Source organism: Heterocephalus glaber, unplaced genomic scaffold (genome assembly GCF_053883595.1).
Source record: "Heterocephalus glaber isolate CG9 unplaced genomic scaffold, H.glaber_assembly_v1.0 deba00001428, whole genome shotgun sequence".
In the NCBI taxonomy this organism is placed as follows: Eukaryota; Metazoa; Chordata; class Mammalia; order Rodentia; family Bathyergidae; genus Heterocephalus; species Heterocephalus glaber.
In genome coordinates this window covers 20,619,016-20,643,166 of record NW_028258293.1, presented here as the reverse complement: position 1 = coordinate 20,643,166, position 24,151 = coordinate 20,619,016, and the positions used below count along the sequence as shown (strand labels likewise).

General features: G+C 42.3%; 2 pseudogenes across 1 annotated transcript in view; both read left to right on the top strand.

Moving 5' to 3' along the window:
• The window catches only part of LOC101701014 (metal-response element-binding transcription factor 2-like), a 34,444-nt pseudogene extending 24,715 nt beyond the window's left edge, over positions 1–9,729 (top strand). The window contains exons 2-4 of the transcript XR_015451457.1: positions 504–645; positions 7,017–7,813; positions 7,951–9,729. The product of XR_015451457.1 is annotated as a metal-response element-binding transcription factor 2-like (transcript). The remainder of the gene's footprint in view (positions 1–503; positions 646–7,016; positions 7,814–7,950) is intronic.
• Positions 9,730–17,182: 7,453 nt separating this feature from the next.
• Positions 17,183–23,251, top strand: LOC101701380 (large ribosomal subunit protein eL8 pseudogene; annotated as a pseudogene).
• Positions 23,252–24,151: the final 900 nt, after the last annotated feature.

Below are 24,151 nucleotides of genomic sequence, written 5' to 3'. Positions count from 1 at the left end.
GCCTGCCTCAAAAGTGCAAGGTCTTGAGTTTGATTCCCCGTACAAAAAAAAAAAAAAAAACCTAGGAAAGAAAAAAGACAATTTCTTTCTTTTCTTTTCTTTTTTTTTTTTTTTTTTTGTACCAGGGATTGAATTTGGGACCTTGTGCTTGTGAGGCAGGCACCAGAACCACTGAGCTAAATCCCCGGCCCTCTTTTTTTTTTTTTTTTTTTTTTTTTTGAGACAAGGTTTCAGGCTGGTCTTGAACTCACTATGTAGCCCAGAATGGCCTCAAAATTGCAACAATATTCATACCTCAGCCTCCCAAGTGCTGGGCTTACAGTTGGGCACCACTACCCTCAGCAATTCTTTTTTTCTTTTCTTTTTTTTTTTTTTTTGGTACCGGGGATTGAATTGGGGACCTTGCACTTGTGCGGCAGGTGCCGGAACCACTAAGCTAAATCCCCTGCCCAAGCAATCCTTTTCTTTCAAAGGGCTCAACTCTAAATTTTTTTTTTGGACAGGGATCGAACTCAGGACCTTCTGCTTGGGAGGCAGGTGGTGGCACCACTTCAACCATGGATTTTATTCCCCTATAATTTCAAAAGCAAGTGACCAAAAAGAAATTTCTCAACACCCCGATCACCTCCCGAAGGAGACAAATAGGTATGACTCTAAACTGATATGTTCAAATGGGCATAAAAATTGGATGTGGTGGCGCACACCTGTGATCCCAGCACTCAGGAGGCTGAGACAGGAGGACTGCTTCAAGTTCAAGGCCAATTTAGGCTACATAGTGAGTTGAAGAACAGCCTGAACTACATAGTGAGACACACATGTCTAAAAAAAAAATGCGCACAAAAATAAGAGATTATTTTCTGTTGTCATTTGCCATGTTAAAAAGCCTGCTAGGAACAGGAAGATTCAGGAAAACGCTTTTTCTTTTCAAAAGGAAACTGTAAAAATATGGACAGTCAACCAATAGTGAACCTCCAGAGCTGTTAGTCCACAGAAATAAACTCTGGCCACACACTTAGTCAAGTACCCTGGATTGCTTCAGGCAGATGAACCTAAGAGCAGAAAGTATGTTGGAAAATTAGTGAGCTCTGAGAGCACTTGATGTTTTTCATTCAGTTATTTCCCCACATCTTTTCTCCTCTGAATAATCTTTCATCACTTACTCTTCAGGGAACCTGAGCCTTGAGTTGCCTTTTGAGAACTGGTTGTGAGACGTTTCAAATGCCTTATTTTGTTTTTTTTTGTTGTTTTTTTTTGTTTTGGTACCAGGGATCGAACTCAGGTCCTTGCGCTTTCAAGGCAGGTGGCAGAACCACTGAGCTAAACCCCTAGCCCGCCTCATTTGGTTAAGAGCAAGATTTCCCATGGCAAGAAAGATATTTTACTGTAACAGCCTGTTGCCTCTGGTGGATAGGATTGTGCAGGACTTTTACTTCCCACATTAAAAGTTTCTGAATTGTTCCAGATTTTTATGAATAAGGCTACTTTTGTAATCAGAAAAATATATAAATATTCATTTTTTTTAAAAGTTTGCTGGGCCTGGTGGTGCACACCTCTAATCCAAGCACTCAGAAGGCTGAGGCAGGAGGATCACAAAGTTTGAAGCCAGCCTGTGCTACACAGTGAGTGCAACTCCAGCCTAAACTACATAGCAAGACCCTGTTTCAAAGAAAAAAAGTTCAATGCCTAAAAAAGGTAACCTCACAGAAAGGTATTTTACTGTGGATATCTCCCTCCCCCCTATCTAATGCTTTTTTAGAAATTTTAATGTCTTAAACGGAACTATTATAATATCCTCTGGTCTCTGCTTTAGTCTTGCTCTGTTTAAATCATTCCTCATGCTATCATCTAAAACATAGATCTGAGGACTTCTCAGCCTTGCGGCAAATTATTTAAGATTCTTGGAGCCAGGCATGGTGGGAGATGCAGAGGATGAAGGGTTTTTTGAGACAGGATTTCTCGCTATGTAGCCCAGGCTGGTTTTGAACTCAAAGCAATCCTCCTGCCTCAGACTGCTGAGTGCTGGGATTATAAGCATGGGCCACCACACCAGGCTCCACAGGCCTTTGATAGTGGTTGTCTCTGTGTGCTGCAGTGTTGGCTGAGTGGACCATCTGGCATTTCTCACCAAGAACCAGCCCCAAAGTGACTGTCATGTAGGTCAGAGGCTGCTGTGGCTTTGGTTGCTTTGAGTTCCTGTTGTTGCTGAAAGGAAAGCAGAACATGCTAAGGAGGAAGCGAGGCTGCACCGGAGTAGACCTGTGCCCCCAAAGTCTGTTCTATCCAAGGCAGTGTGTTCCTTGCCTGATTTTTTTTTTTTTTTTTTTTTTTTTTGATACTGGGGATCAAACTCAGGTCCTTCTGCTTGCGAGGCAGGCAGCAGAACCACTGAGCTAAAATCCCTGGCTCCTTGCCTGATTTTATTGTGCAATGATTTGGAATCATCCCAGACTTTCACTCCTTGTGGCTCTTAAACACCACTTACTGCACTAATGTACTATAGGAACACAGAATACAGGCTGGGGATGCAGCTCAGTGAGAGAGCACTTGCCTAGTGTGCATGAGGCCCTGGGTTCAACCCCCAGAGCCACGAAACAGTAAAAAATGTACGTGCTAATGATTGCAACTGGGGCAACCCTGAGAAGAGGTGGTCAATGTCAGGAAAGGAATGCATCAAAATGTCGTTAGTGGGCCGGGGATTTAGCTCAGTGGTTTCGCCGCCTGCCACGCAGGCTCAAGGACTGGAGTTCGATCCCCAGTACCAAAAAAAAAAAAGTCATTAGTAATGTCTCATGTTATGGTACTATGGGTAACTTTCTCTTTTTGAAATTTTAAAATTAATTTATCTTTCAAAACTTATCTCAGTGTTCAAATGGGAAGGGGAACAAAGGAGGAGGGAGAAAGGAGGGAAGGGATAAGAAAAAAAGTAAAAATAGAAGGAAAAAATGGAAATAAATCTTTTGTACATAGGGAGGGGAGGGGGTTTGAGGGGAGAAGAAATTAAAATAAAATAAAATGCATTAAAAAATAAATTTTAATAATTAAAAAATTAAAAATAAAATAGCAAATTTCAAAAAAAAAATCTTTTAAAGTAATTTATCTTTTTTTTTTTTTTTGGTACCAGGGATTGAACTCGGGTCCTTTCATTTGCGCAGCAGGCAGCAAAACCACTGAGCTAAATCCCTGGCCTAAAGTAATTTATCTTGTTTAAAAAAAAAAGAGGAATTGAGGCAGGGAGAATGCTGCCCCCCACCTTGAAACCTGAATTAGATCTAGTATAATGAAATGTGTGGATTCCAGAATAGCCCATTTTAATCCATGAGTCACTATGGAGCTCAGCAGAATAGACTCATACAATTAGAAAGACATAGACATAGACAGACTCTTCAAAATACCTTCAACTATAATCCTCCTTTGTTTTGGGGTTTTTTTTTATTCTTGGGGCTTGAACCAGGGCCTTGCACATGCTAGGCAAGCACTCTATCACAAAACTACATCCCTATCACCCCCGTCCCTTTAATTTATTTTATGTATAATTGTTGGGAGCAATGCTACATAATTCTAGGGATAAATCATTTGGTTAGCCTAGTTCTCTTGCCTACAGCCCAGCTACAGAATAACTCCAGTTTGGCCTCCGGTCACAACTGAGACTTCAGTGATCCAGTGATGCTGTGATTCTCCAGGACAAGAAACATCCTGGGAGAACAAACATCTGCTCAGTTCCTCATTGTTCTTGGACTGATTAACATCTTGTTTGCCGGAGATGTACTGAACTCTCTGCAAGCCTTCCGTTACACCTTGTTTATCCCAATGTGAACTATTGAACTCTCTGCAAGTCATCTGTTACATTTGTTTCTCCCGATGTACTGAATAAAAGGTGTGGTAAACTGGAGGCTTTTGTCTTTGCTGCCCAGAGCAGCACTGATCAGACCCAAAGCTCAGCTTCTTCTCGGTCTCATTTTTCTACCTTTCCTGTAATTCGCCGTGTGCTGCCGTGGCTCGCAGGAGACCAGGACTAACTGCAGAGGTTCTGGTAACGTCCCCTTCCCCTGTCCCCTACATATAATCTTTTGGTAGGTATTTTTTGTTTTGGGGTGGTTTTTTTTGTTTTTTGTTTTTGGTACTGGGGATCAAACTCTGGTCCTTGAGCTTGCAAGGCAGGCAGCGGCACCACTGAGCTAAATACCCGGCCCAATTTTTTGTTTTTGACACAGAGGTTCACTGTGAAGTTCAGGCTGGCCTTGAACTCACTATGTAGCCTACGCTGGCCTCAAACTTGCAGTGATCCTGCTTTAGCTTGCTGAGTGCTGGAATTACAGGCGTGCACCACCACACTTGGCTCTCATATTTTACTTAAAATAGGGTCAAACTCAGTTGCCCAGGCTACCCTGAAACTTGTGATCCTCCTGCCTCAGCCTCCCAAGCAGCTGGGATTACAGGTGTGTGTCACTGAGCTCAGCTAATTTTTCCTTTTGTAGATGAGGAAACAGACAAGAGAGATCAAATGGCTTCCAAACTAGCACAGCTTGTTTGTAGTAGAGAGAAAAAGAGAGCTCAGGCTTTTACCAAAAGAAGGAACCATTTTTTTTTTACAGTGTAGTATTGATTTTTTTTTTGGAAGCAAAACATTTATTGGCACATTTTAGATATACATAATGATAACGTTCATCATAGGGAATTTGCACCTGTACATAAATGTATCTTCTTTTTTTTCCCATTCCCCTCCTCCTTTGACTCCCCTTCCCCTCTTTATGTACTAAAAGCTTTGTTTCCTTTTTTTCCTCCTATTTTCACTTTTTTCCTGTCCCTTCCTTCCTTTCCCCCTCTCCCCTCCCTTGTTCCCCTTCTCATTTGAACATTTACTTCCCATTTCCCAATATCAATTATACATTTCAATCCTTTATTTCCAGTTTCGGTTTCTCGGGCCAGAGAAACAATGCGGTATTTAGACATGTGTGTTCGATTTATTTCGCTTAAGAGTATGGTCTCAAGGTGCATCCATTTACCTAGAAATGTCTCAAACTCATCCATCTCTGTGGCAGAGTAGTACTTCATTGTATAAAAAACCCCACATCTTTATCCACTCATCAGTTGATGGGCATTTGGGCTGTTTCCAAGTTTAGCTATTACAAATTATGCTGCTATAAACTTGGGTGTGCATATCAATTTTATCCTTACTACCATTGCTACCTTTTAGACTCACTCCATAGATCGCCTCTTCCTAGCTTCTTTTTTTTTTAAGACAGGCTCTCGCTATGTAGCCCAGGCTAACCTGGAACCCTAGGTGATCCTCCTGCCTCAGCTTCTTGACTGCTGGGATTACAAGCATGCAGCACCACACCTGACTTCTTCCCAGCCTCTTAACCTACTATCTCTGCTGTTCTCTAGTCAGTTTCTTACCTCAGACATCAGTCTCCCTACCCCACAATCAGGGACCCAGTTTGTCCCTGAGTTGTCCCAAGAATTCTCTCTCTAGTCTGCCCTAGTTTCCACTCAGCACAGAGCACTTCTGCTCAGCACAACCACCTTCCCCTAACCCAGGGAAGTGAGAAAACCACAACACTCTAACAGTTCTCTTCAAAGAAACCCTCACTTTTCAAATTTCTGCTTTCTTTTTCTTTCTTGCTACTGTTTGATTTTTGAGACAGAGCCAGGCTAGTCTTGAACTTGCAATCCTCCTGCCTCAGCTTCCCAAATGCTGGGATTACAGGCATATGCCTGCCACCAACCCAGCTCCTCATCTTTATTTTCTTTTCTCAGCCAAAAGTGGGTGATGGGCAGGCTCCAGACCTGATGTAGGGGTCTATGCTTTGAGCAAGTCCTGCAGAAATGACCAGATAGGTCTCTTTACAGTATGGGGGTACTTGAACCTATTGTTCTAAGCTCCAAAGCTAAGCAAAGAGGAAAATCTCATTTAACACACTGTTCTGATCGAATTTATTCTATCCCAGTTTTCTTTTCTTTCTAGTCTTTTTTTTTGGTACTGGGGATCAAACTCAGGTCCTTGCACTTTTGGGGCAGATGGCGGAACCACTGAGCTAAATCCCCAGCCCACCTGCAGGCTTGATCTAGTCACTGGATGTAATCCTGTACAGCAGCCAAGGGAATTTACGGCACCTCAGTTCTCTCATTGGAGTTTTCTATCAGTGGTGTAGATAATGTGAACTTATGTCCTAATTCTATCAGTTGAGTGACCTTCAGACTCATTCTTGAGACCCAGTCCTGCCTTGGACTCCAGACCCAGTGTATGCATTTCAGCCTAGTGCCCAATACCCAATCCTGATAGCCTTCCTAGTGTCCTGATCTCCCATGATGGGGGCCGGCCTGCTCCTTCCAATTCTCCCCATTCCTGGGGACGGGAACACCCCTGAACTTTAGCTTGGTGGCTAGAATTTTGGTACCTGCTGGTCAGATTTGTGTCTGAAATGTTTTTTATTTCTTATTATTTATTTATTTATTTATTAGTTTTGGGGGGTTTTTTTGTTGCTGTTGTTGTTGGTTTTTTGTTTGGTGGTTTTTTTTTTTTTTTTTTTTTTTTTTTGTACCGGGGATCGAACTCGGGTTCTTGAGCTTGCGCAGCAGGCGGCGAAACCACTGAGCCAAATCCCTGGCCCTGTTGTTTTGTTTGTTTGTTTTTTGTTTTCGTTTTTGGTACCGGGGATCAAACTCGGGTCCTTATGCTTGCAAAGCAGGCGGCGGAACCACTGAGCTAAATCCCTGGCCCTTGTTTTTTACTTTTGGTGATACTGGGGCTTGAACCCAGGGCCTTCAGATTGAGCTACATCTCTAGCCCTTCTTACTCTTTTTTCAAAAAAGAGACAAGTTCTTCCTAAGTCATTAAGTTACCCAGGGTGGACTTAAATTTGCAATCCTCCTGCCTCATGCTCCCAAAGTGCTGGGATTACAGCAAATGCCACCACACTGGACTGTGCCTGAAATCTTGATGGGTATCTCCTGTTTCAACACTTTCTGCCTCCCATTAAGATAATACATATATCTTGCTTTCTGTTTACCCCCAGGTGCCAACTACCTGCCTATACGACTGGTTGCTATTTGTCACTGAGCCTTCCCAGTGGCAGGTTTAGCCTGCCCAGTATTATTGAGACGATGCTGTGTTCCCTCATGGTACCAGATATCGGTCTCTTCCTCTTCATCAACTCTAGGCCACTGTAAGACTCAAGTCAGATCATTTCCCACCAATAGAATGTTTTATTATAAAACTGCTCTCAAGAACAATGCAACCCGATTCGGCCCTGGAGTCTCTCCGTGCTCCCAGAATGCACCGGCAGTCCTCGGGAAACCAAAATGGAGAAGGGCTGTAGAGAAGTGGGCTGTGTTTGAGGCCGGTGTAAGAACGTTCACTCTACCCCTAACCCTCGTCCCCAAGGACCTCAGTTTGTGCGTGCGTATGTGCGGGATTCTCGGTGGGTCAGGTGCCCAGTAAGTGCTCAGAGTCGCAGGGAAAGCGCCCACGGGGACCTGACTGGGTATTTTTTCCTGAATGAAGCGGTTGGCACCACTGAAGTGACCGAATGAGAGACTCTACAGGGGCAGGTAATTCACTGGTCCACAAGCGGTCTCCTTTACATCGAAACCAAAAGACCCCAACGTCCTTGACCAAGCTGTCTTTACAGGATGGACATAAAGCCAAAAAGCCAGCATGTAAATTTGAAGAGGGTCAGGATGTCCTAGCTAGATGGTCAGAGGGCTTGTTTTATCTTGGAACTATCAAAAAGATAAACATATTGAAACAGAGCTGCTTCATCATATTTGAAGACAGTTCTAAATCCTGGGTTCTCTGGAAGGACATTCAAACAGGCAGATGGAATATTATGCAGCTATTAGAAGTTGTAATTTTGAAAACTGTGAAATTCTTTTGATAGAAGAAATATTACATAGTATTGATGAAAGGAAACATCTCGTGGTGGAGAGAACATGGATTCTGGCACATCTGGGAGCCACTGGAAGTGGGGAAATGGTCTGTACAATATGTCAAGAAGAGTATTCAGAAGCTCCTAATGAAATGGTTGTATGTGATAAGTGTGGCCAAGGGTATCATCAATTGTGTCATACACCTCACATTGATTCCAGTGTGATTGATTCAGATGAAAAATGGCTCTGTTGACCGTGTGTTTTTGCAACAACAACAAAGAGGGGTGGTGCACTTAAGAAAGGACCAAATGCCAAAGCATTGCAAGTCATGAAGCAGACATTACCCTACAGCATGGCAGACCTTGAATGGGATGCAGGTCATAAAACCAATGTCCAGCAGTGTTACTGCTATTGTGGAGGCCCTGAAGACTGGTATATAAAGATACTACAGTGCTGCAAATGTAAGCAGTGGTTTCATGAAGCTTGTGTGCAATGCCTTCAAAAGCCAGTGCTATTTGGAGATAGATTTTATACATTTATTTGCTCTGTCTGCAGTTCTGGACCAGAATACCTCAAACATCTACTATTACAGTGGTAGATAGCACACCTTTACCTTTACAACCTAAGTGTTATTCACAAGAAGAAATATTTTGATTCTGAACTTGAGCTTATGACATATATTAATGAAAACTGCAATAGATTGCACCCTGGAGAGCTGGCAGACACACCAAAATCTGAAAGATATGAGCATGTTCTGGAGGCATTAAATGATTACAAGACCATGTTTATGTCTGGGAAGGAAATAAAGAAGAAGAAGCATTTGTTTGGGTTGAGAATTTATGTCCCTCCTGTGCCACCAAATGTGTCTTTCAAAGCAGAGAAAGAACCTGAAGGAACATCCCATGAATTTAAAATTAAAGGCAGAAAGGCATCCAAACCTATATCTGATCCAAGAGAAATAAGCAATGGAATAGAAAAAAAAAGGAAAGAAAAAATTTGTAGGTCATCCTCCTGGCCCATATACGAGAAAAATGATACAAAAAACTGCTGAGCCACCTTTGGATAAGGAACCAGTTTCTGAGAATCCTGCCTTGGATTTACCTTGTTCTATAGGGATAACTGAGGGAACTGCACATTCATCCAATACCTCAGATATGGATTTCAGGGGTACTTCCAGTACAAAAGAAACTACCCCGTCTAGTATTTCCACGCATTATCACTTATCTGACTCCAGGAAAAGAACTCACACAGGTAGATCTTGGCCTGCTGCAATACCACATTTGCGTAGAAGAAGAGGTCGTCTTCCAAGAAGAGCATTCCAGACTCAGAACTCAGAAATTGTAAAAGATTATGAAGGCCAAGAAGATTATCAATTTGAAGAACTCAACACAGAGATCCTGAATAACTTAGCAGATCAAGAGTTACAATTCAATTATCTTAAAAACCCCATTACTAGTTATTTTGGTGCTGCAGGTAGAATAGCATGTGGAGAAAAGTACCGAGTTTTGGCTTGGTGGGTGACACTTGATGGAAAGGTGCAGTATCTTGTGGAATGGGAAGGAGCCACTGCTCCTGACTGTGGGACTGAATATTATGTTCACTGCATTCATTTTCTGTAGGTACAGTTCAAAGCCCTGAAGGAGTCTGTCTTTTACTATCTTTCTTAAAAAACAACATCATCAAAAACCAAAAAAATGTTCACAAAAGGAGATGATACTAGCCTTAACATGTACTTGTCAATATTATGGATATTGTCAAAAAAAGATATCTTTTAAAAATCAGAACAGAGACTTAATTTTTTAAATCATAAGATTTGTAGAATGTTTCTAGGATAGGATATTAAAAAATGAATTAAACTCATGCATGGTGTTAGATAATTTTTCTAATTATTGCATTGAGTCAGTTTTTGGGATTAGTAGTTATCAGAGCAAACAGATCATTTAGATAGCACAAGTATTTGGAGAAACATTGTTTTGTTATACCAAAATGTTGGGAAAAAATTTGTTTCAATACCTTTTAGATTTCATAAAGTGCAGTGTATGTAATACCTACCGAAAGACTGTAAAATATTGAAATTTTCTTTCAAGCAAAGTGTAAAAAATATATTGAGCCTGTTAAAAATAAGAACAATGCAACCCTTGGGACCAAACTAGAAAAGGCACAGCCTTGTGTAATGAGCCCTTGGAGGACAGTATTCACCAGCGACAGATCATGCAGACCTGGGCAGAATTCATTCAGTCCCAGTCAGCCTGGATTAAGACTGTTGAGTCTGGAGTCCCATTCAGTGAAAGCATATGTAAGAGACACCCATTTTGCCCACATAGAGTTCCTTCTTCTAGTCTGACACCATAATGTTCCTTCTGTATTTCAGTCCATGGAGTTTTGGTAGGGTTGACAAAAGCCTCAGCTTTAGACTTGGCCAATCAGAATAACACCGGGCTGGGGATTTAGCTCAGTGGTTCCGACACCTGCTTCGCAAGCGCAAGGCCCCGAGTTTGATCCCCGGTACCAAAAAAAAAAAAAAAGAATAACATCACACTCCTCAGACACAATGATTATGTCAGGCATTTGCTCATGACTCAAGCTGGACCAATGACAGGTTTTCTGAGGAATCTGGCTGGAGCTATTAGGAAAGAGGCACTTACCACTGGGGTTACTAAGTTGGTAGAATGCACCCTGGAGCTGCTGGTGTCCATCTCTGTCATCACATAGGGAGGGCCTGCCTGGGAATGAAGTCACCTTGGAGGAAAGAAAAACTGAAAGAGAGAGACAAATTTGTTGTGACATTGATCCGATCCTAAAGCTAGCACTCTGCCAGTGGACTCCCTGGTTCATTAATCCACATGTTTACTGGTATTGTGTAAGTCAATCTGAGTTGGACTTCTATCACTTGCAGCTCACACAGCTGGCAAGAATGAATGGCCAGTATTTCCTTCTGCTTTTCCAGCTGGGTTAGCCTCTAGGGAAGAAAGGTACCAAAGAAAAGCAAGTTAAAAAGATAAGCTAAAAAATTTATTCTAGGCGTAGGGGATGTAGTTCAGTGGTAGAGAGCCTGCATGTCCATGGCTCTGGGTCCTATTCTGATCACCACAAAGGAAAAAAAAAAAGTGTATTATTTCACTCATTCAACTACCCTTTAGGAAATGTAGTAGTATAATACAACAAAACACAAGCTTAGAAGCACATCAGAGTGCTACTTGAATCTAAAATCTCCTGTTTCCTAATTATGTATACTAAGCATGTTAATTAATAGCCTGAGCCTCTGCCAGGAGTGCTGATGAACACCTGTAATCTCAGCACTCAGGAGGCTGAGGCAGGAGGATCACAAGTTTGAGGCTAGCCTGGGCAATTTAGTTTGACCCTATTTTAAAAATTGAGAGCCAAAGGCCGGGGATTTAGCTCAGTGGTTCCGCCATCTGCCTCACAAGCGGAAGGACCTGAGTTCGATCCCTGGTACCAAAAGAAAAAGAAAAAAAGAAAAAATTGAGAGCCAAGTGTGGTGGTACACACCTGTGATCTCAGCACTCAGGAGACTGAGGCAGATGGATCACTGTGAGTTTGAAGTCAGCCTGGGCTATGTAGTGAGTTCAGGCCCAGCCACCAAAAGCCAGACCCTGCCACCAAAAAAAAAAAAACAATCTGTCTCTGTTGCTGACAAAGAGATGTACAGTCAGATTCCCATTCAAGAAAGGAGTGAGGCCAGCTCTTAGCCTCCAGCTGTTCACTTCGAGGTCTCTTGTGGAGTAGCCTCAGCCAGTGACTGTGCAAAGGAGTGGTCCGAAGGTATCACAGGAGGCCTCCAACAGGCAACCCTGGCTCCAGAGATCCCCATGGGACCACAGAAAGTCTGGATTCTGATACTCCATCTGTCCAATCCACTTCCTCTCCTTTCCCTTCATAGGTGTTATTCCCCAACTTTTTGCCTTCTTAACTCCAACTCAGCATCTGCTTCCTAGAAAACCCACTACCAAATTCTTTTTTTTTTTCCCTTTGAGACAGGGTCTCACTATATAGTTCAAGCTGGCCTTGCACTCACTGTGTAGCCCACACTGACCTCGAACTCACTGCAATCCTACTACCTCTGGCTCCCAAGTGCTGGGACTACAAATGTGCCCCAATACACCTGGTTTGCAAATTCTTGACTTTATAATCCTGATTCCCAGAGATAAACATCATGAACTCTGATGCATTTCCTTCTAGTCTATTTACTTTTGTATTATGGGTTTTTTCATTAATTTTATTTATTCTATTTTTTACTTTTAAATTTTCTCCCCTTTTGAGCAGAGTATACTGGCATATGCCTATAATCCCAGCACTTGGGAGGCTGAGGCAGGAGGATCAGATCGCAGTGAATTAAAGGTCAGTGTGGGCCACACAATGAGTTCAAGGCCAGCCCTGAACTACACAACAAGCCATTGTCTGGGAAAACAAAACAAAACAAAAATTTCCCCCTTTTAATTAGTACTATATGTTTGCTATACATAATAAATACATTCATTGTGGGGAATTATTACACATACATATTACATCTTGACCCTTTTTACTTCCCCTTCATCTCCCCTCCCTCCTGTCCCATCTATGAAATTAAATAATTCTATAAAATGTCATTTTTAAGATCACAATGTGAGGGTTTGGCGTGTAACTCAGCAGCACAGAGTCTGCCTGGCAAGCTCGAGTCCCTGAGTTTGATTCCCAGTACCAAAAAAAAAAAAAATTAATAAGTAAAAGATCATGATGTGGGTGCATGACAATTTTTTTAATTATTGCATTGTTAAACACATTCTTGCCAGTTTTTTTTACTTCTAAGTAATTCTGCAATGAATATTGTATAGAAATATTTACCCACATCTGGAATTATAGGATACATTTATAGAAATGAAATTACTGGGAAACAGATTTGTATGGTTTTATTTTTACCAACACAGAAATGCATGAAGTTAGCTGGACATGGTGCCCACCTGTAATCCCAGCACTCAGGAGGCTGAGGCAAGAGGATCACTGAGAGTTTGAGGCCAGCCTGGGCTACATAGCAACCTGTCTCAAACAAATAAACAAACAAAAAATCATGAAGTTAAAAATATATTTTAATCGCACTTTAAAATGTATAGTGAAGCCAGGTGTACACACCTGTAATCCTAGCACTCTGGTAAACTGAGGCAGGAGTATTACCATTTCCAGTCCAGTGGGACAATTTGGTGACTTAGTGAGACCCTATCTCAGAATGAGAAATAAAGAAGAGCTTCTTGTTTTTTTTTTCAAAGAAGAGCTGGGAATGTAGCTCCATGATGCAGCACTCCTGGGTTCCATCTTCAGTACAAGAAAAAAAAAATGCATACGAAAACAGTTTTCTGTCTTGTTCATCTTCATAGCCGAAGGGCAACTATTTCTCACTTTTTTCATTGTTGCTTGGGTATTTACCTCCTTATATTAAAATAATTGCTTATGCCATTTCCTGATGTATCTGTGTTAAACATGACCTGATGCCTTCCTGTTTCAGTAGATGAGGATATAGCAGTCTTACAAATCCACCACATATCCATCGCCACTTCTCCTTCCCTAATCCCCCAAAGTACTATAGTTAAATCATAATTTTGGTTCACATAAATAATCAGTGTTTATTGATTAATATGTATAATTTTCATAGATGAATAAAAAAGTAGATTATGTCTCCTTTCTTGTAAAACTCTAGTGAATAAGAGGTCCCATTTTATTTCATCTGCTCCAACCCCAGGTAGTAAGTTTAAGGGAAGAAAAACATCTTCTGATATTAAAAGTAAAATATGTTAGCTGGGCATGGTGGCACTCACCTATAGTCCTAGCTACTTGAGAGGCTGAGGCAGAAGGATTGCCTGAGCCCAGAAATTCTAGGCTAGCCTGTGCAACATAGCAAGACTGCAACTCAAAATAAATAAAATTTTTTTAAAGTTCAAAGGAATTTTTAAAATTCAGTTTTAGATTTTCTAGGCAGATCTAAAAGACTTTCTGTAGTGAAGGAAAGCTGCCACTAAACAGGGTTTTTGTCCCTAACCCACCCCACCCTTCCCTTCCATGAATCCATCAAAACCCGAGTTTCAAAGGCCTATCCTAAAGAATTCAGTTTTTGCTTTGATCCCAAGTCCCGGAACCAACCTGGGACACAAATGAGTGTTAATCTCCACCCCCAACCCCACCCTTGAATTTGGGCTCAAGCCCCAATACTGTGAGAAGGCACAGTCAGTAGCAGACTCAGTTGCCCTTTTTCATTGGCCTGGTGGGGAAGCTGAAGCTATGGTGCTATCCACCTGCCTTGAAAGAGCTGAGCCCAGGGTGGGTGCATCTGGAGCCCCACATGCCACCAGGCCTGAACCCAGAACAAGTTTGGGCCTGGGCACTCGGTAATTTCGAGGCACTGTGCCACCATTCCTGCCAGAGCTGTGGAGAGGTCCACTCCCATGAAAGCCAACTACTCCCCAGTGTTTATACCAAAGATGGAGCCGTATTCCCAGAGTAGCCAGGGGACAAAAATGCTGTTGAGACCCACGGACCAGATGGCCCACACCACAAAGGAGCTCCAGTCACCTCAAGGCGATGCAAATGCTATGGTCAGCACGCCCCAACTAACCCAATCATGCTGTCGTCAGGGGAGGTGGATGAGGCCAGGCCCAGAGCATCTGCTGCATCCTGGGTCACCCCAGGAAGCTGCTGAAGACCCAGGCATATAGCCTGAAGAGGAAAGGAACCCTAACCTTTGGGATGCTTCTCAGCACAAGGTCCTTCCACAGATGTCCTGAGAGGAGCCTGGCAAACTGCAGTGGGGACCTTTGTACTGTCCCTGTGGACTTGGACGCTGGGACTGTGCCCTGCACCCCTAGGACCCGTGATGTCTCTGCTTTGGGGATCCTGCCTCATTGTGTTCTTCCTCTCTTGAACAACCATTTAAAGGTTTTTCAATGAGAAAGACCTGTTGTCATCTAATTAATAGTATGCTCAAGACCTTTTAGAGCTGTGTAGATTTGTCACAATTGTTATCTTACTGAAATTGTGCATGATGAATAAAGTCTTTTCCTTATTCAAAAACACCCACAAATTTTTATTCCCCGTAGTATTTCTGGACTCAAGATCATCAAGGGGTGGGACCACATGTCTCACGGATCTTTAACAGCAACGTGGCAGAGCACAATGATGATTGTCAGGTCCTACATAAAGTAGGACACTGATAGAAATTTGACAGCCTTTCAGTGCTACCAAATTTCTCCTCATCCATTAAGTCCCCTCCCAGTGCCACTTCCTCTGGGAAACCTTTTTCTCTCCCCATCTGTTCACTGAGTCTCTCCCTCTTGAGCAGAACACTGATTACATAATATAATTATGTGAGAACATGTTTTTCTCTTCCCCATTAGAGCTCCTGGAGGGCAGGACTCTCCCCCATACCATGTAGGGTGCACAGCAGCATATTATGGGAGGAATGGGTATTTGGATGAGCAGACTATGATGCAGTGCTTTAAATACCAGAAAAATGATTTTCCATTCAAACCAAACATAACAGGATATTAAAGTTTCTCCTGCATAGGAATGGCTTGAAGGGCTTACTATGCCAAACAGAATATCGGATTACTATGAGAGGGTTGGATGGGAGGAGTAAAACTAGTTAGGAAGTCGTCAGTGAAGTGTTCAGACCTGAGTCCAAGATGGTTGCACTGGCCATACTTTCCAAAGGCACTTGGAAAGAGTAAAAAAAGCTGAGATTCCTTGAGTTGCTGCTGTGTGGCAGGGTCTGCCAGCATAACCATGATGGGCATATAATCAACCCTGTTACCCGTATGTGCAAAGTGAGATTCAGCCACATGAAGTGACCCTCTGGGGTCACATGACAGCGAGGGCAGTGCTGAGCTTCCAGGGTAGCTCTGAAGGCCAGGGCTGTGAAGGTCTCGGTGAGTCCGGGACTGAGGACTCTCCCCACTGTGGGGTGAGGGATGTTTCCTCATCCTGAGGCCTCAGCTCCTCGATGTCGCAAGGAGCCTCGCAGAGCCTCAGCACCGGAGCTCCGCAGTCTCAGGTCCCCAGCCTGAGAGGGAGTAGGGGGCAGGCGGGCGGCGGCCGAACCTCGCGGACCCTGTACCGGAAGCAGCCAAATCACCGCGGGGGCGCGGAGGGCGCAGGACGTGGCGGCTCCTGCATTCCTGAGCTCTCACACCCTGCGTCCGCACCCTCAGGCAGCCCGGAACTGCCAGTGACGGCGGGGCCCGGAAGAGCTGAGTCAGCGCCGGCGACCCAGATGCCCTCGAGCAACGCGGGCGGAGAGGGAGAGACGGGCGCGCTCCGGGACTGCGCGCCGCCGCGTCTGGGCGGTCCGATTCCTTCCCGCCCTGCCTGGGCCCCGGTCAGGCGAAGGGTTTCCGCGATCGCGCCCTGGGGTCGAGGTCTGTGAACTTTAAAATCCTGATGTGGCTCCAAGCGACAAATACTCCTTTTTTTTTTTTTTTTTTTTTTTTGGTACCAGGGATCGAACTCGGGACCGAGGCAGGCGGCGGAACCACTGAGCTAAATCCCTGGCCCCAAAAGCCTTGTTTTAAATAACTGCACTGTTCTCACCACATAAAATGAACTACTAAGTTATTCTCCTATTGTGTTTGTAGATTGCTAATGGCCTGGACCCTTCTCTACCTCCTCCTCCTCTTTCTCTTTGTTTTCTGAAAAAAAAAATTTGCTCTTCCCCTTTTTTTCTCATTGTCAGGATGTGTACTCCATCAGTGACCATTCTGATTTGGCAAAATGGCAGAACCCTATGAGGAAAAGTGGCTCTCAACCATTGCACCTCAGAAAAATTTATTTTTCAAGATTTACGGGCCAGGGATTTAGCTCAGTGGTTCTGCCGCCTGCCCGGTAAGCGCAAGGACCCGATTTTGATCCCCGGTACCAAAAAAAAAAAAGAATTGGCATCATTTCTCTTTTGATATTCTATCTCACCTGAAGATAATAACCTTTCTTCCATACTGTAACTGATTGTGACACACACCTAAAAACTTAAGAAGACTAGACGTTTCCAGGGTTCTGACAGAAATGAGATTGAAAGTTGTATGTGAAACACATTTGGATTTTCCTGGAGCAAGTTGATATCCAAGTGCTATTGTTGAGCACTGGGCAACTTAATGAAAATGTTTTAAACTTTCAGTTTCAATTTCACCATCCGAATAATGGGGATAACAGTAATACTGCATATATTTTTGCAAGAATTCAGTAAGATCCTATTTGTGAGGGTTAAGAATATAGCTGGTACTCAAAAACTGTTTACTGGGGAAACAATTCCTTTTGCTTTCTCTGCCAGTCACCCAAGATGCCGGAAGGGAAGAAGGCCAAGGAGAAGAACTTGGCTCTGGTCCCTTCTGTTGTGCAGAAGTAGGAGGCCAAGAAGGTGATGAATCCCCTGTGTGAGAAAAGGCCAAGGAAATTTGGCATTGGACAGGACATCCAGCCCAAGAAGGACCTCACCTGCTTTGTCAAATGCCTCTGCTACATCTGACTGCCATGGCAGAGGGCTACCCTATGTAAGCAGCTAAAGATGTCTCCTGCACTTAACCAGTATACCCAGGCCTTGGACTGCCAAACAGCCACCTAACTGCTTTAAGCTTGCACACAAGTACAGATCAGACACCCAAGAGAACAAACAGAGGCTGTTGGCCCAGGCTGAGAAGAAAGCTACTGACAAAGGATCATCCCTACTAAGAGACTACCAGTCTTCAGAGCAGATGTTAACACTATCACCACCCTGGTGGAGAACAAGAAGGCTGTTAGCAGTGATAGCACATGACTCGGACCCCACTGAGCTGGATGTATTCCAGCCTGCCCTGAGTCGCAAGACAGGGGTCCCTTACTATATCATCAGGGGAAGGCCAGGCTGGGGCATCTATGCCACAGGAAGATATGTACCACTGTTGCCTTCGTACAATTTAACTTGGAAGACAAAGGGACTCGGCTGAGCTGGTGGAAGCTATCAGGACCTATGACAATGACAGATATGATGAGATCCCTGTCACTGGGAAGACAACATCCTGGGTCCAAAATCTGTAGCTCGCATTACCAAGCTGGGAAAGGGAAAGGCTAAAGAACTTGCTCCTAAACTGACCAAAATGTTCTTTGGAGTTTTCTGTACATAAAAAGAATAAATTGTCCTTAATCCAGTGGGGGAGGGGGTGTTTACTGGGTTGAGGATGTAGCTTAGTGGTAGAGTTCTTGCCTAGCATGTGAGAGACCCTGGGTTCAATCTTCAGTACTGAAAAAAATTTACTTATAATCAATATTATTATCTTTTTGCTGTTGAAGAAAACAATGGCTCTGTATTGAGTAATGTCAGGCACATCTGCTATGGCTCTCAAGGCTGAAATGATAAAAACAGCTCCTTGTAAACTCTCCCCACCATTTGAAAATCAACTCAAAGTGTAAGTCCTTCTTAATCTGATCAGTGATTTCATAAAGAGAAAATGGATAAAGCTGAAAATAGATGTAATGTCACAAGATCTTTTGAACAAAGTTTTATATTTAGAAACTTGGACCTGCCTAGGGCAGTGGGACTGAACATGGAAGAAAAAGAAGGTCAAGAAGCTATTCCTTTTTCTCCTAAGCTCTTTGACACTACTTTGTCACCATGTACATATTTGCTTCTTTTTTGTTGCTTTGTTTGGATATGGCCTAAGTGCTCGCCTTGGAGACAGTCTGCTTGACAGCCCTTCAAACTGAAAACTAGGGCCTGGGATTTAGCTCTGGTTTCGCCACCTGCTGCGCAAGTACAAGGACCCAAGTTCGATCCCTAGTACCAAAAAGGAAAAAAACAAAACAAAACTGAAAACTAATCTGAGTCCTAGGTCCAGTTCTAATGTAACAAACACTAGAATTATTTTCTATTTTGTTATTGTTTTTATTTTTTATTGTGAAATTCTTTTCTAGTTATATATTGAGTCAATGATCTCATACTACATATAATATTAAACATCATTTTAAAAAGTTTAACTCAATAGAATATTTAAAAAGCCATTTTCAATTCCTCACTGGCAAAATATTTTCTCATCTTCCTCCTCTTCCTCCTCCTCTTCCTTTCTTCCTTCTTCATTTTTCTTGGTCAGTATTAAGAATATTCATTCCTGATGACAAAACAATCAGTTCGTAGAGGTTTCAGTCCATAATTGGCTGGCTCCATGGTTGGGATGACAAACATGCATCGCAGAGGAGAAACAACATATGCGCACTGGGCAGCACAGGTAATGAGAACAAACACTAGAATTTTGCTCTTTCATTGTTCTATCCTAGGAACTATTTTCAGTTGCTGCTATTCATTCATCAATCCAACTTGTATTTATTAAATGGCTACTAGGTGCCAGACATTGTGCTAGGTACTCAAGATGTTCTCAAACATCCAACTAAATTTTGATAACTATTGTATGCAGCTACAGAGACAGGGTCCCTAGGTTTGTTGCTAGTGAATATTTGGATGATATAATAGAATATAGCTTTTTTTAAAAGCAAAACATTTATTGGTACATTTTAAATATACATAATGATAACATCCATCATAGGGAATTTGTACCTGTACATGGTGTATCTTGCTTCTTTTTTTTGGTACTGAGGATCGAACTTGGGTCCTTGCGCTTGTGCAGCAGGTGGCAAAACCACTGAGCTAAATCCCTGGCCAAAGTTAGATTTCTTTTTATTTTTTTGATACTGGGGATTGAACTCTTCCTTCATTTTTTTCCATTCCCCCCCTTCAATCCCTCTTCCCCTCCTTATATACAAAAGCTTTGTTTCCACTTTCTTTTTCTATCTTCTATGTTTTTCTTGTCCCATCTTTCCTTTCCCCCTTCCCTATCCTTTGTTCTTCTCATTTGAACATTTTCTTCCCATTTCCTAATATCCATTATACATTTTTAGTCCTTATTTCCACTTTCAGTTCCTCAGACCAGAGAAATAATTTGGTATTTAAACATATGTGTTCAATGTATTTCACTTAAGAGTTTGGTCTTGAGGTGCATCCATTTAGCTAGAAATGTCTCAAGCTCATCCCTCTTTCTTTCTTTTTTTTTTTTGTACCAGAAATTGAACTCAGCACCTTGCACTTGCCAGGCAGGCACGGAGCCCCTGAGCTACATCCCCAGTCCTCATACTTACTCTTCTTTATGGGAGAGTAGTAATCATTGTATAAAAAAACCCCATATCTTCTTTATCCATTCTTCAGTTGTTGGGTATTTGGGCTGTTTCCAAGATTTAGCTATTACACACTGTGCCGCTATAAACATGGGTGTGCCTGTATCACTGTGGAATGATGCTTTTAATTCTTTTGGGAAGATCCCCAGCAGGGGAATAGCTGGGTCAAATGCAACCTGTAATCCTAGTTCTTTGAGGTATCTCCACACTGATTTCCACAGTGGTTGCACCAGTCTACACTCTCACCAATAGTGGAGAAGAGTTCCTTTTTCCTCACAGACCCTCCAGCATTTGTTATTGGTGAATTTCTTTGGGTTTTTTTGTTTTTCTTTTTGGTACCAGGGATCAAACTCAGGACTTTGGGCTTGAAAAGCAGGCAGTGGCACCACTGAGCTAAATCCCCGGCCCTGGTGAATTTCTAGATAACAGCCATTCTTTCTGGAGTGGGATGGAACCTCAGTGTTGTTTTAATTTGCATCTCTTGAATGACCAGTGATGCTGAACATTTTTTCATATATTTATTTGCCATTTCTACTTCTCCATCTGAGAAGTGTCTATTCATTTCAGATGCCCATTTTTGGATTGGATCTTTAAATTGGGGGGGGGGTCTAATTTTTTAAAATTCTTTATATAGTGTAGATAGTAGTTCTTTGACTAAGGAACAGCTGGCAGAAATTTTTTCTCACACTATGGGTTGTCTCTTCATTCTGTTGGTGGTTTCTCTTGCTGTTCAAAAGCTTTTTTTTTTTTTTTGGTACAGGGGATCGAACTTGGGACCTTGTGCGTGTGAGGCAGGCTGCAGAACCACTGAGCTAGACCCCTGGCCCTGTACAAAAGCTTTTTAATAAAGCTTGTTGATTCTTTGTGATAGTTCTTGTGTGATCAGAGTTTTGTTCATAAAGTCTTTGCCTGCACTAATGCCTTCAAGAGTTCTACGTATTCTATCTTCCAGCAGATTTAGTGTTTCTGTTTTAATATTTAGATCTTTTTTTTTTCGTACTGGGGATCAAACTCAGGACCTTGCACTTGCAATGCAGGCACAGTGCCACTGAGCTAAATCCCTAGCTAATATTTAGATCTTTGATCTATTTTGATTTTAGAATATAGCTTTCTTTGTAATCGATCTTGACCTAGAATGTTACATTTCAGATACTAGGATCCTACACATGTGAAGTAGACCCAGAACTGACTTTAGGTGGTGTAGGGAGGATGTTTCTTCCACCAATAATGTTTTTTTGGAGCTATGACCTGAGAGAATGTTCTACCAAAGGGCTTTGTGAACACTTTGCTAGAGATATTATTTGATTCAACCCAATTCAATTCAAGATTATATATTGAGTACTTACTTATTTATAAGCACTAATGGGCTGGGGATTTAGCTCAGTGGTATGGCCACTTGCCTCAAAAGCACAAGGTCCTGAGTTCAATCCCTGGTACCAGAAAAAAAAAAAAATTTATAAGTACTAAGGTAGGAGGGCAGATGAGGTAGTGATGAAAATAAGTTAGACCTTAGAACTCATCATCTTGGGCCGGGGATTTAGCTCAGTGGTTCCAGCACCTGCCTTGCAAGCGCAAGGACCCGAGTTTGATCCCTGGTACCAAAAAAAAAAAAAAAAAAAGAACAACAAAAACTCATCATCTTTTGGTACTCTTTGTTTTTTTTTTTTTGGTACCGGGGATCAAACTCAGGTCCTTGTGCTTGTGAGGCAGATGGTGAAACCACTGAGCTAAATCCCCAGCCCCCTTTTGGTACTCTTAAATCTTCCTAAAGAGTGCTCTGATTCAGACACGTCTCCTTTTAAATTCTTTAATGGGCTCTGTGTTAGTCAGCTTTCCATTGCTGTAACAAATACCTCAGATAAGCAACACATAAAGAAAAAAGGTTTATTATGGCTTCCTCATAGAGAGATTTCAATCTATGATTGTTTGGTCCCATTGCTTTGGGCCCCTGATGGTACATCATGGCAAGGAGCACATGATAGGGAGGGAAAAGGAAAGCAAATGAATTAGGATGTGTTATATGCATGTACCAACTCCCCATGAGGACTGCAATTATTATATACTGCAAACATGCATCAATAAATTTTTTTGTACTGGGAATCCAAGTCAGGAGCTTGTGCTTGTGAGGCAGGTGGTGGCACCACTGAGCTAAATCCCTGGCCCAAAATTTTTACAAAGTAAATTTAAAAACAGAACACATGATATAGCAAAACTGTTCATTTCATAGCCAAGAAGTGAAAGTAAGGAAAAGGAAGGGCTGGAGTCCCACTGTTCCCTTTAAAGCTGTGTCACTAGTAAAGCCCTCCCACTAGGGCTCACCTCTTAAAGTTTCTACCTCCCAATAGTGCGAAACTGGGGTCCAAACTGTTATGGGAGGCATTTAAGATCTTATGGAAGTCTCTTTGGCCTTCAGATATTTTTTTTTTTTTGAAGTTTTTTCAGACAGAGTCTCACTATGTAGCCCAGACTGGCCTCAAACTCGAGGCAATCCTCCTGACTCAGCTTCCCCAGTGCTGGGATTAGAAGTGTGCACCACCACTTCCAGCTCCAGATTTTTTTCATCTCAAAAAACTACTACTTTTTTTCCCCTCAGATTTTCCCTCACAGATTGAGCCCAGGGCTTTGTGCAGCAAGGCAAACACTATACCACTGAGCTACATGCCAGCTAAGCACTGCATTTTAACTGAGTGCCAGGCACTGAGATTGAGGTTGATTAGACTATTTCAGGAATTTACATTTTTTTTTTTTTTTTGTACTGGGGATCGAACTTGAGACCTTTTGTTTTTGAGGCAGGTGCCAGAACCACTGAGCTCAATCCCCGCCCCTCATACATTGTTATTAGGAATGTAAACTGATGATTTTCCAGGGATAATCCTAAAGACTGTTTTCTTCAAGCCCAACCCCAAAACTGGAATATCACCATTACTTTTATCTACAATCCTGTTCCCACTCCCAGTGAAATCACTACCAGGAAATTACATTCTTGATGGCAATAGTGTTGGTGGCATTTGAGTCACCAACACAACATGTTTGTATGTATCTTATTTGTAGTTTTAATGTTTATGATTTTCCAATGTATAGTTACAATCACCTGAGTGCTGCTTTATAACTTCTAGTGTAGCTGTGCATGGACAATTACATATCAAAATACATATTTTATTATAAATCACTTTCCAGTGTGTGTGTGTCTGTGTGTGTAGAGATTGAACCTAGGGCCTTGAGTATACTAGGCAAGCATGCTAGTGCTAAGCCATATCTCCAGCCTTTTTTATTTTGTTTTGAGACAGGGTCCTGCTAAGTTAGCCAGGCTGGCCTCAAGCTTGTGATCCTTCTGCCTCAGCCTCCCAGAGTGCTGGAATTACAGTCTTGTACCAGTATTTCTTCTATATGTTTTAGTTAAGTACTATATATATATATATATTTTTTTTTTTTTTTTTTTTGGTACCGAGAATCAAACTCAGGACCTTGCACTTGCCAGGCAGGCGCAGCACCACTGAGCTACATCCCTGGCCCTAGAGTACTATATTGATTTTTTTTTCCGGTACCGGGGATCAAACTTAGGACCTTGCGCTAGCCAGGCAAGTGTAGCCTACTGAGCTACATTCCCAGCCCTATATTAATTTTGTATGTAGTTAGTTCAACTGTATTATCTGTGGGCCTCATTTAAGAATAGTTGGGAGACGCTGCCTGCCTTGCAAGTGCAAGGACCCGAGTTCAATTTCCAGTACCAAAAAAAAAAAATAGTTGGGAGACCCAGGTATGGTGGCACACACTTGTTATCCCAGTACTCAGGTGGAGGCTGAGGCAGGAGGATTGCTGCAAGTTTAGTTTGAGGCCAGCCTTAGCTACATAGTGAGTTCAAGTTCAGCCTGAATAGCATAGCGAGACCCTATCTAAAAAAAAAAGGAGGAAATTACAGAAAAGGGTTATAAAGAATTCAGAACTATTAGCCTACTCAAATTTTCTTTTATACTATAGGACCCTGTCACCTTTTACACATCTAATTGACCTAAGAGAGTCTATTCAGAGTCTGCTCAATTACCCAAGAGAGTTGTTCAATAGCAATGACAATAATTGACCAGACTAATCAAGTGTTCTCCTGCAAGAATTA